The sequence below is a fragment of the Montipora capricornis genome, chromosome 14 (genome assembly GCF_036669925.1).
Source record: "Montipora capricornis isolate CH-2021 chromosome 14, ASM3666992v2, whole genome shotgun sequence".
Taxonomy (NCBI): domain Eukaryota; kingdom Metazoa; phylum Cnidaria; class Anthozoa; order Scleractinia; family Acroporidae; genus Montipora; species Montipora capricornis.
This window is the reverse complement of record NC_090896.1, coordinates 22298443-22310942: the sequence shown is the minus strand read 5'-3', so window position 1 is coordinate 22310942 and position 12500 is coordinate 22298443. Positions and strand designations below refer to the sequence as shown.

The window sequence follows — 12500 nt, the reverse complement described above, 5'->3', positions numbered from 1 at the left end:
GAAGCGTCTTTCTGTTTACTAAATATATATTTAACGATTTAAGCTTGTTGTGGAAGGTTTTCACGGTGTCTGACATTTGCAGACTACAGACTGCAGACAAATAGCGCTGATAAACAGTATTTAAGTCTAAACACCCATTTCAAATAGCGCTGATAAATAGTATATTTAAGTCTAAGAACCCATTTTAAAACGGTTAGCTTTCAATAATTGAAAGCTAACCGTTTTAAAGTAGGTTCCTAGACTTTAATACTGTTTATAAGCGCTATTTGTCTGCAGTCTGCAGTCTGCAAATGTCAGACACCGGGGTTTTCATAACCTTTCAGCAAAAGAAGTTGCAAAAAGCTTGCCATTCGAAGACAAGGCAATGGATATTCACATCGAATTTAATTATCCTGGTTTCAAACGGTATCGTTTAAAATACAAAATCAAGCAAAACACCGCTTGATTGTAGCTATATATAGTGTACATTGCATTGAGTATGAGTGTTCCTACATAAACAGTCATGTACCTCATAGTATAATATAAACAACTAACTGTTGACACTTCCATTTAATACAGAGATTTCCTCTGGGATATAGTACTGGTACATGCATGTACCAGATTTTAAACAAAATATTCTTGTTTTGTTTTAGACTCCATTGCTGTTGTACTCAAGTCATCAAAAAACCAGTGCAATTAAGCACTTTTCATAACATTGTAGTCAATTTGTCACTGCGTTGAATTTCTAAAGAGGTTGAAAAAGACAATATTATATACCATGTAGCTGTTTATTATTTTGTCTGAGTATCTCTATTTCTGTAAGTTAAGCTCTCCTTAGGCATCCTGCAACAACGACAGTATTCAAAAGTATGCATTCACATTAGTTGCAGGAAGAAGCAATTTTCTGTCACCATGCCTTTAAAATGTCAGGAACTTTCCAAAAATTATACAAGAACGGCAAACAAGCGTAGAGTGTATAATTATTGAAAATTTCGCCATCTTTCGCTCATGTCCTTCATACAACCTTACTGTTTTGTCCTTTTCTGCTGATGAGAGCAAAGTAATGCACCAAAATGTAAAACAAATGTCTTTGTAGTGTAAGTGCCCTATAGTGGGTAAAAAAATTAGCATAAAGTGCTGTTGAACTTGTTTTCTTGTCTTTCCAAAATGTGGTTTCTGTTTTATTTTATTATACAGTGTAGATGATTAAGTTATATTGTTCTACGATAAATTACTGGATAAATCTTGTTGGTTGTTTCCCCATTTATCTTACACTCCAGTGTTTTACTAATGGAGTGTTGTAAGTTTTGTTAAGATTCCCTTAATCGTGCCTCTTTGATAGGATTTAGATCATTCTTGGGAGGGTATAGTGAGAAAATAAGTATAGTAAGAATTCTCCCGGAAACTTGCAAAATCTTGCTGAATCTGACACAGTAATCTTCATGTACTAAGTGTTCACAATGAGGATAAAAGAGTTTGAAGAAAATTATAATTTTTTTCGGAAAAATTGTACAAAAGCAAAACATGAGTTACAGTAAAAACCCGCATTTGGGAGTATTTTCTCCTTTAACCTACTTTAGCCTACAATTTTCCATTGGGTTTTTATTTTAAGAAATTCAGTCAAACACTGAATATACAAATTTAATATACCTGTAACAAGCTCTACAAGTACCATATTTGTCCCAGAAGTAACACAGTACCATGTTTTAATGTTGTTTTTGTTCTGTTTATCTTGCATAGCTTTATACAAACTTCATATATGGCCTTAACGTACTTGGATTAAAGGGATTTCTATAACATAATTAGTATGCATGCAGTACCAAAAATAGGCCCAAAATAGGCTACACCCACCAATGACAAACACCTTATTTCATACTTTATTTTTTTATTTTCAAAATAAGAACCTGAGTTCAGTCTGTAGCCTAATTTTCCTGTTACTGGTAAGTACCATTTTTATGAGAACCTTCTTAGCCTTATCAAGCAAGTATTGTTGCTGAAGTATTAAATATAAGATTATGAATTACATTACTTTTTCACAATGCCTTCCCTTATTTGTCGTAGGATAAGTGGAAATATAAAAGAATATCGTGGTGTTGCAACTGGTCTCGGTATTAAGTGGACATGCTGTAATTACAGTAGCCTTACTCCCCTATTTTTTTTATGATTTTGACAGTGATAAACAGATCTATGCAAATAAAGAAAGTTTAAATGAGATTTGTGCCATAGTTTATTGTTGTTGTTGTTGTTGTTCACGATAGTTACCGGTAATAGGAATTGGCCATTTCCAAATTCACTTTAGCATGTTTTCCATATGGCGTCCTGGTACTTACCCCAACCCTGAGGTGAATCTTTAATGGAGCCACAAAGATCCTTGAAGATCATTGGTAAGAATACTGAATATACCCAAACTAATCACAAAGATCTTGACAAGATCCTTAAGGATGGATCAGGATCTTTGGTAAGATTATTGAAGATCCTTAACTCAAAGGATCTTTTACAGTGCGTTTCACAAAACTTTTAACAAACAGTTTCCGAAGTTTGTTTGAAATTCCTGAAGTTCGCTACAAATTTGGCAATTTCATTACGTAGTTGTTATTCAAATTGTGAACTTAGAAACGAAGTTGTGAATTTCACCACGAACTTCGTTGGGAAGTTAAGGAGTTTGTCGCGAGAGAAGTTCGCACCGTTCGGTGTAAATTTCTCGGAATTTTCTTAGAAGTTGTGGTTACGTTGATTGCGAATTACTGGTTTTAAAATGGGTTATAAAACGTTGAAAACTGACCATTCCCAGATGCCACCCGACACCTGCCTAAAAATAGAATACAATTTCTGTCGTGTGAACTTCTAGTATTTTACAGTTAAAACTATCAGACATAAATACAGGACATACATCATTCTAGAAATAGCGCAAGAAACAAAACATTTCAATGTCATGTTGTTCAACTTTTGTCTTTACATTTCTAGTGTAAACCAGATACGAGTCGCGCCATCTGTCTGTAATGTGAAGTCCCGGCTCCGTGCCTCTCAAATAATTTACCTTTAAGAAGTAAACATCAAAAAATTAGTCTTGCTTGGTTGAGAAATTTTTTCACTTTGTTTAAATTAATTTCTAGTTATATTACCAATAGGCCACTTGCACTAAGAGGTCACGTGACCAATGCTTCCCTTAATCTTGCTGTTGCCAAAAATTGACAGAACACATAAAAATTATCTTACACGCGAAATTTGAGAGGAAACACATTTAAGGAAGATATTTTATGGTACTTTGATTTTTCAACAAAGTAGCATGATTTGTCTTGGCCGCCATGTTGGAGGGCATACTCTTGCCCTCCAACATGGCGGCCAAAACTACTTTTTGCTTATATCTTGTTAAATGTGTGATAGTTGAGTTCAGATGTGCCATAAACGTTGCCACATCATCTTTTCAACATTTTCCGTGAAGTTCAAGTGCAAAATTTGTGTCAGAAAGCGGTAATTCATAATTTTTAAAAAAATAAAGTTTTGGTCACGTGGCCAGCTACGGACTTTCTCATTTTAAGCAAATGGTGCGGGTTTGAAAAACCAAATCACTATTATTTTGCTTAAGAGATGACCCACTAATAGTGTTTCGAAGGCAAAATCATGTAACTTTCGTTTTCATAAAAACGATGTCACATGACCTCTTAGTGCAAGTGGCCTATCTAACTACACCGAATGATGTGAACTTTGCTCGCGACGAACTTCGCAACTTCCCAACGAAATTCGATGTGAAATTCACAACTTCGTTTCGAAGTTCACAATTTGATTGGCAATTACGTAATGAAATTGCCAAGTTCGTAGCGAACTTTGGGAATTTCAAACGAACTTCGGAGACCGTTTGTCAAAAGTTTTGAGAAACGCACTGTAAAATCCTTGAAGATCCTTGAGGTTTTGGTGTTGGTTTTTCTCCAGGGGTTGCGGCTTATTGTTCTTCTTTTTTTCCTTTCTTGGCTCGGCACGAGGGCGTAGGGTAGTGGTCCGGCGCTGGACTAGAAACCCCCTCGCTCGGTTGCGCTCTACCCCTGAAGATTCGCAGCCGTTTATGAGCCTAATGGTGTCGTAGTCAGTTTCTCTTTACCTTCGGGTTAGCTGTGTTTCATATTCCATGGGATTTCTTTAGTTTTTTCTATCTTCAAAGGATCTTTTAAAATCCTTGAAGATCCTTGAGGATCTTTGGCAAGATTTTTGACGATCCTCAAGGATCCTGGGCCAGAAAGTTAAGGATCCTTGAGGATCTTTGCGAGGACTTTTGAGGATCCTTACTAAGATCCTTACAGATCTTCATGAAGATCTTTGAAGATCCTCAAAAGATTTTCACCAGGGACTGACTTGACAATGAGGATCACTTCCGCGGAGCAATCCACGAACTTCCGGAAATAGGAACGAGCCACATGCTCTCCTTGATCATTCTCGTTCCCAGAGGTGAAATCCTTTTGGCCAGCGCTGGCTAAAGTTCATGCGCGTGCGTTTTACCTCGCCCCTTGCGAATTTTCACCCGGCTATTCTTTTACATGGTATCAGTTGATTAGTTTGGAAACGAGTTTCACCAACCGCACCTTTCCAAGTAGACTTTCGAAAAGTCCTTCGTCTAGATACGAGCGGAACGACCTCTCGCGACTTCGTCGCTCGCTCATTCACTTCGCGTTCGAAAAAGCACTTCTGGGGTTATCGTGAGGTCGACTTGTGGCAAGTCTACTTTCCAAGAATTTTTTTTATAATTTGCACACCGTTAATATAAGCCTTAGAGGAATGTGCGTAACATCTGAATGGAGTCAGCTGTGTGTTGTGGTGTAACGTGTTTTGTCCATATGGGTGTAAGTGTTTTTTAATATAAACTTGTAAAGTTCTGTAAAAATACTAGTTAAATTGTGATAAAAAATAACAAATTCGTGTTCAAGGCTATTGAGATGGGGAAATTCTACGACTTCGACAAGAAGAGCAAGAGAAGCTAATGAATGTTAATAATGTTTATAATTCTACGGTCAGTTGGCGCAGGTGCTCGCGCAGGGCAAAATCGGCTTTTAAATTAATGTGCAGGAGATGCAGTGGAAGACTGGAGAGAGAATTAAAGTTCTACCAAGGAGGTGAGTGATAGGAAAGAGAAAGGATAGGGGGGAGCCCCACTGTCTAACATGGCGCGGTCTATAAAATGGCGGTCGCAAGATTGTAACGCGAACTCGATCGGCCCAAGAAGACGCCTGCACTGCAGGCTATTGCACTCACCACACCAGCCATTCGCCTTAAACATAAAAAAAAAATAACAGAATTTTTAGGCGGCAAAAGAGGTCACTTGAGTTATGTTTGCTGGTTTCGAGTACAGAGTATGAATTCAGTATTACAGAGAAGTAGAGCAGCCCGAGTGTGCCGTAATACAACGACGAGAAATTGTAAAGAGATATATATGTTATTCGTCGGCTGTAAGGTCCGTATAAGGAAACCTGTGACCGAGGTCTTGAAAATGCTGCCGAGGCCGACGGCAGTATTTCCGACCCTAAGACGGCAAATAACTGCAATCCTATAGGTTCTTGGCGTGTTACTGTGCGTGAGCAGAGATAAGAAAATCCGGACCCTCCCAACAACCAATCAGATTTCAGGATTCGTTACCACAAAATTATTGATTAGCCGCGAAGGGGCCACGTATGCCTGGTCCCTAGCACTGTTTCCAGTCCTTTTACTATTCAAACTAACTATCTCGTAAAAAAAGTCCATATTCCTAGAGCTCAGTGTGCCTCTATGTAAATTGAGTGCAAACTAAACGCTTCCTAGGAAAATCACTCCCACACTGGTTCCACGACTTTTCAGTTTAATATTGAAATACATGTCATTTCTCACCATCCTGTACAATACTACATTGACGTATTGTCAACAAGTTCGACGGGAGGCTGATAAACGTGGATGAGCTGCATGCGTAGAGTTTATGTGTATCGCTTCAGTTCACAGTTTCTCTGCAAATTCCATCATAAAGGTTGTTACTCAATTCATAGACGGTTCAAGAGCATTACTACTCATAGCTGGTTACTTCCACGTTAGAGGAAAAGCTGTTTAATAATGGCTTAAGGTCCTGAAAGTGAACACCCAATTAAAACGTCACATGTCAATTCGTGTGTTCCTCTTACCTGGCTATTTTCGAAAGTGCGATTTCAAACCCCCTCAAAGGAAATTCACTCGAGAAACAGTTACGTGCCTGCTCATGCCTCTAATAGGCGAGACATGCAATTTCTTAGCTTCCTGTATTCGGTGTTAAAAAATACAGGAAATGATTGAATATTTGCGGAATACGTAGAGTTTCCTAGTATGCTTGGACAAAAAAAAAACCCTTGTTTGTCTTAAAACGTTTTATCACAGGGCTCGGAACCTCGTTTATGTTTCTATATGACAGGATCAAGTAACTCGTTCAAATAAGGTTGACGACATTGTTCTGGTAGATTCTCCGGTAGTTAAAATAGTGTGATATAGATAAAGTTGGTGGTAAGTCTGTCAGTTTGTTTGTCACATAGTTTCAGGGGATGAACGGATAGCACAAAGATGAGATGCTTTCGCCTCCCACCAAGCCCGTAAACACTGTATGATGTCATACATGGGTTGAGTTCGTTGTTCTCTATTTTTCTTCCTTCTTTTAACCCAGGTTCTCCGTTCTCCCGGCTCAAACTGAAAAACGAGCATTTAACTTAAGAAAAAGATTTAGGAGTTAAATATAAAGAATTTGTACGAGTCATCGTAAATTTGTTCCAGGACCTTTAAAGAGATCAGTTCAATCCAAGTATCAATTTACTTTCAAGCGGTTCAAGCTCAGCGAATTTCTTACGTCGACGTGGTCCCATTAGGCTGGTCAATGAAACAATAACTGGGTTAAACAATATATACGAAATATATAGTTTTTGATAGCTTGTCTTTTTTGCTTCATGCAGTAACTTAAAGATCGGAAGATTAAACTGTTCATCGAAATTAGTGGGCATCACTTAATGAATGATTGGACATTTCATTGCGTTTTCCAGTTCTTGGTGGTTTGTGAACTGCACGGCATGCATGCATTTTTCATTCCTTTGTCTACTTTCGATATATGCTACTTGTCATCATCTGCCACAATGCTATTTTCGTTGGCAAATCCAGAGAATATATATATAATATATATTTTTTTTTGAAAAGAGGACTTTGGCTTTAGGCAGCTTATGCCCCGTTCACACTAAACCTCAACCATGTTTTGGACATGTTTAGTTAAACGCGGTTTCAAAGTGTTTCCTTTTTAAATCATGATCTTTGTCGACTACAATTTTAGCACAGATGAAAGCACGTAATGAAACTCACCTGACACATGCGTAAAAGCCAGTCTTAACATTTTCTCTATGACTGATATTCACTTGTTAACACGTCTTGTTTGTGAGAATGGGGTATCAGTCTGCGCGATGAATTTTGCACCAGTCATGGTTAATTAATATTGAACTCAGCAACACAATTTCCGAACTCCTTTCAAAAGTCATAGCGCTTCCTTTGTCAGAAAGTAGACACGAGCAAACTTCTTCAAAAATTAAACGAATAACATATTGAAAGAGATCCACAGTAAAATACTTTTGATTTTTTCCAATAACACTGATTTGATCCAATTTAATCCAATCTTTGGATTAAATCAGTGTTATTGGAAAAAATGAAAAGTAGTTTAATGTGGAATGGACAAACATGTTTTTGATTGACAGATGATGTTCTTACATATATAAAGAACTCAGCTAAGCTCATATTCATGTTAAATATTTTTAGCTTAGAAGTTGAGGTTTAGTCAGTAGATTTTCACAATAGCTTTTGTTCTCTCTTTGTCACTCGCGAAAGACATTAGCGGATTTATATCATGCTGTAGATCCATGACATATTCATTTAAATACCACCATTTATCACCAGACTCTCCGCTTAAGTAAAATTAACATCCATTTCAGTTTTGAAATGAGACCTTTGAAATTAATATCAAGAATTAAACAGAATAGAGGTGAGTTACTCAAGCAATTAACACTTGTGAACAATCTGACTGACACTAACTAATGAACATGAAGGCATAACTTATTTCCATTCACTTTCAATGTCTGAAAAGTTAGGTCAGTTTACTGCGATACTGCACGGTAAACGTATAGCCCTGGGACAGCACCAAATGAAACCGGCTTAGTTCTAATGACTCCGCCAGGAGGTTATTTACACTCTTTAAAATCGGAATTTTCACTTGCAAACATTTGAGTTTAGCCTCCTAAAATGGGAGTTTATCTTTTACTTTTCACGTACAGGATCTTTCGGCCTTCGACAAATAAATGGACATTTTTTATGGTAGTTAAAAGTAAGCCCTGATGTCTGACTGGAGGTGATCTCTACGTGATCGAGTAAGCTCCCAGGGCGTCATTTAGCATCTGTTCGTCCCAGTTTGTGACCACAAACTCCTCAAGTGCTCCACACCAAAAACCTGCGACACAAAATCCAAAACACATCAATTACTAAAACTTGAAGTGAGATAGTATCATTCTTTATCCACTTGCCACATCCAAGCATGGCACAAGTGAAAGTTTAAATATTTATTATTTTTCCATAAGTGACAGAATGAAGAGCAAAGTGAGGTTATCTAAAATCACATGGGTGATCTCCTTTTTGTGTAATTCCCATTATACGTTTACAGTCTTCAACTATATCAATATAAACAAAATAGTCAAGGTCACCTTTTTGCACTTTACAATGAAATTAGCCTCATGCAGCTAGACTGACTGAGCAGGCGGCAGATTACTGCTCTATACCTTTGATAAGTCGAAGCATACTTCAAATTTCAAAGTACAGTTGGATTATACTTAAGACCCGATGCCTTATAAACGGGTTACAATCGAACCACTCATTATCAAGATCACTTAGCCATTGAATCGTTTCCCGTTAAATCTTAAGTGTTCAACGGAAATTTGTTTACAACCTCAGTCCGTGTCCTTACAAACATGCGAGAGTTTATTGCAGCAATTGCGTTCAACTTGTATATAAACTGAGGCTTACATCCAGATCAGTATACGATCAATCATGAATTTGGGTAGGAATAGCACTGAATTGGAACTCAGGAAACCCAACTGGACACTGTTGTCTTTCAATTGTTTACCAGTGAAGTTGTAAATTGGTGCTAAGAGTCAATTAACCTCCTTAGCATTAAACTTTCCATCAGATTATGTTTAAGGTTTGTACCACCGAGCGGAAAACGACATCTTTTAATGCGTGTAGGCAACACGTTACCCCACGTTTTGTGTTGCGATTTCGTCTTAAAAACTACGTTGGTAATTTTCGACACTTGGGGTTCAAATTGAATTCACCCCCTTAAAGATTTTCGAGTCCCCTCCTTGCCATCCTTAGTTAGGTTTTGTAAAAAATTTGTCACCTCTTGTTTTAATAGCGACGGAATTAGGGAAAAATAGGGGGACCGTCCAAAAATCTCCCCCCTTAGCTTCCACCCCACAACCAATTGTGCTCACTTTTGATTTAAAAGTACAACACTTTAAGAGGGGAACTCACTTTCATTGAAGAAGGATTCTTCTGGGCGAATAATGCTGATTAACCAAAAATGTCATTCCCGCTATCGAAGTTGGGATTGCACGTATCGTTGTTCAGTCATCCGCCATCAAACGTTGGTTTGTTTGTTCGTTGGGGGCTCTAGGACCCAAAAAACGTCTCCATTCTTTGTTTCCTCGGGAGGGAATTTTCTGTTTCTGAACTGTTTGATAGCACCGAGATGGTAAATGGGAATAAGGCAAGTGTCTTAATGTAGCGATTTTCGGGGGGACCATTTTTCCCCTCCCACCACTGTAGCTTCGGCCTTGGGTATAACTTTTCTTTAATTCCTCGGGAAAAGCTCTGTGTTAAAACTTGTTGCATGCGGGTTTATCGTTCCCCTTCAACGGTTAGGGCCAACCAAAATATTTCCCATCGGCGGACCTTAGGATGGGTGGGGTGTGGGACCTTCTAATTCGTGTGGAGTGGTCGCTAACAACATTCCCAACTACACAAATTTATATCTTCCATCCAATCCTCATCGCATGGCTGCAAGCAAGGCCAATTTGCTGCCCCGGGCTCCGATTCCACGACGAAAACAAAACAGGGGCCGAAAGGTGGATGGTATCTCATTTTGGAACCCCACCCGGGCACGTTTGTCCGATAGGGTTAGGGGGGTTCCGGTCCATGGGTGATTTATGGATTGTGTCCTTGGCGTGCATTCACATTTCCCACTAAGTTAACTACCTTGGTGTCTCACCTATTCTATACATTCTTTCAGTTACAACACAAAAATGCTCCCGCCCCCCACCAAATCAGGCGCCTTCTTAACAATAGTTCCTGGGATACATGTTCTTTAATGGCGGAACGGGGGGTGACAGCTGTTCAATTTTTTTTTCTCCACCCCAATAAGCGATTTGTTCGCTTAGCGGCACGTAACGGGGGGGGACAATACTTCTTTGAATCCCAATTTGGGAACCCCGGCGATCCAATTCTCTGCCTAATCCCGGTCAAAGCTCATTGAAAATTGAGGTTAATCCATGTTTCCTATGTTTTTAAAACGGAAGCAAAAAAAAAAATCTATTCCCTACAACCGAAGATTTCCCCCCCCCCCCCCCCCAACCATTGTAGTTTTTACCAAAAGGGGACTGAATTTGTTTGAAACGATTCATGCTTTCTTTATATCTTTGATTTGCATGAGAGGAAAAAACGGGGAAAGGAGGATTGGTCCGATGATTTAGCGGCAAGCTAATTTACTGGAACTGACAGAGCTAAAAACAATGGTTCAGCTCTTTGCCGGGTTATATTGACAAAATCAGCTAAGACACACTCCAAACACTGTACTTGAGCTCTACCAAAAAAACACACAGTTTTCCTTTCTCCCACCATCGTTGATTCATATATATCCAATACCAAATAAACGATTTGCCAACAAATTCCTATATCATAAACATCAGTTGATGTGAGAAGCAAAATTCCCAAAAAACAAAAACGTACTAATAACCGCAAGGAAAAAAAACAATATTTACACGGTGGGAAACCCGGTGGAGCAGATACTGGTTAAATTAACTTGGTCCAAGAACCAGTCAATATTTAAGAATCGAATAAAATTTATTTAAACCCCACGAACAACGGTCCTTGGATCATGCCTGTAATATAACAACCGTCAATATTTTCCTTCGCTGAGGGCCACTGATTGCAAAAAAAAACGTTTACATCGAAAATATACGTTCATGTGGGGCTCCAAAAATTAAAAACAGTTCGGGCATTCTCCCGCCGGGGAAACAAATGAAGACCTTCAAACATGTCGCCTATCATCAAGTGGGAGTGGTTTTCCCAACGGGAGGGTTTTCTCAAGATGTTATTCACGCCAAATTGATCAATCACAAAAAATCGTGTCCGGCGGGGGACTTTTTTGTCACGGAAGTGTTCATTTTACTAGGGGGGCCTGGCCATGATTTATGGGACTCCCATTTTTGCCTAAAAAAAAATGAAAGGGTTCTTTTGGTTCACAAGTGGCATTAAAAAATTTTCCATTTCTTTTTCCCCCACCCCCGAGAAACTTCCATTGTACATGTTTTATTTTTACGGCAAAACTGGGAAAACATACAAGAATTGTGCACCGGTGGAAAGGTCTTCTTTCAGGTGTATATTAAGTTTCGTTTAAAACTTACCGTTTGTTCTCGGGAACACAGGTTTGTGTTTGTGAAGTTAGTGGTCGTTAAAAAAAAAAACGTTGTTGAAGGTACCAGGCCAATTTCAAGCTAAGCTGGAACGCTTTAAGTAGTTTGAAATGTCCGGTTTTGCAACAGGGACGTTAATTGAAAAAATTTTGACTCGGTGTACCTGGAGACATAAAAATCCACTGGCCGAAAAACGGTTTTCCGGATAGGGCCATTTTCCGAGGTTCATATTATCTGCATTCCCTCTTTCAAAGCGAGGGTCTACAGTTGGCGAAAAGTGTTTCCCTTTTGTAATTTTCCATATGTAACACCCTAGAAACTAGAAATTATCATCACATCAACAAAACATTCGGGACTTTGGGACTGCGCTTTGAGGAACAGGGGCTGACGGTCGAACTCGGAAAAAATGGGCCTTTTAAGATGGGGGTGGGAAATATTTGGAGTTTTAGCGGATTTCGCAGAAGGGGGGCAGGTCCAGGTGGGGGACTGCCCAGGTGTTTCAAACTCAGTTTCAAGCCTGAAAAATAACCCAAACTTCAACAGAAGGCAAATGTTTGGCCAGAACAAAGCGCCATGTTTTTGTGTTTGACAAAGTCCCACGATTCTGAAAGCCAGGAAATGGAAGGTAGTTGTCCAATGGCACTGATAAAAAGTTGGATCTGCTCTTTAAGGGGCTTTTTATTTGGATGTCTAAATATGAGCTGAAATCATTGCTTACTTTGAATGGAGAGCTTTTAAAATTTTTTGACAAAATCATAAGAATTTCCAAATGATTCACATAGCCAAAAACCGACTCTGCCTGTAGCCAAAAGTTGACAAGCAGGGTTTGGA

The 12500-nt window shown here is 38.8% G+C and overlaps 1 long non-coding RNA gene across 1 annotated transcript in view; it reads left to right on the top strand.

The window, feature by feature from the left end:
• The window catches only part of LOC138032690 (uncharacterized), a 965-nt gene extending 195 nt beyond the window's left edge, over positions 1 to 770 (top strand). The window contains exon 2 of the long non-coding RNA XR_011128436.1: positions 633 to 770. This is a non-coding gene — a long non-coding RNA (uncharacterized lncRNA). The remainder of the gene's footprint in view (positions 1 to 632) is intronic.
• The last annotated feature ends 11730 nt before the right edge of the window (positions 771 to 12500 follow it).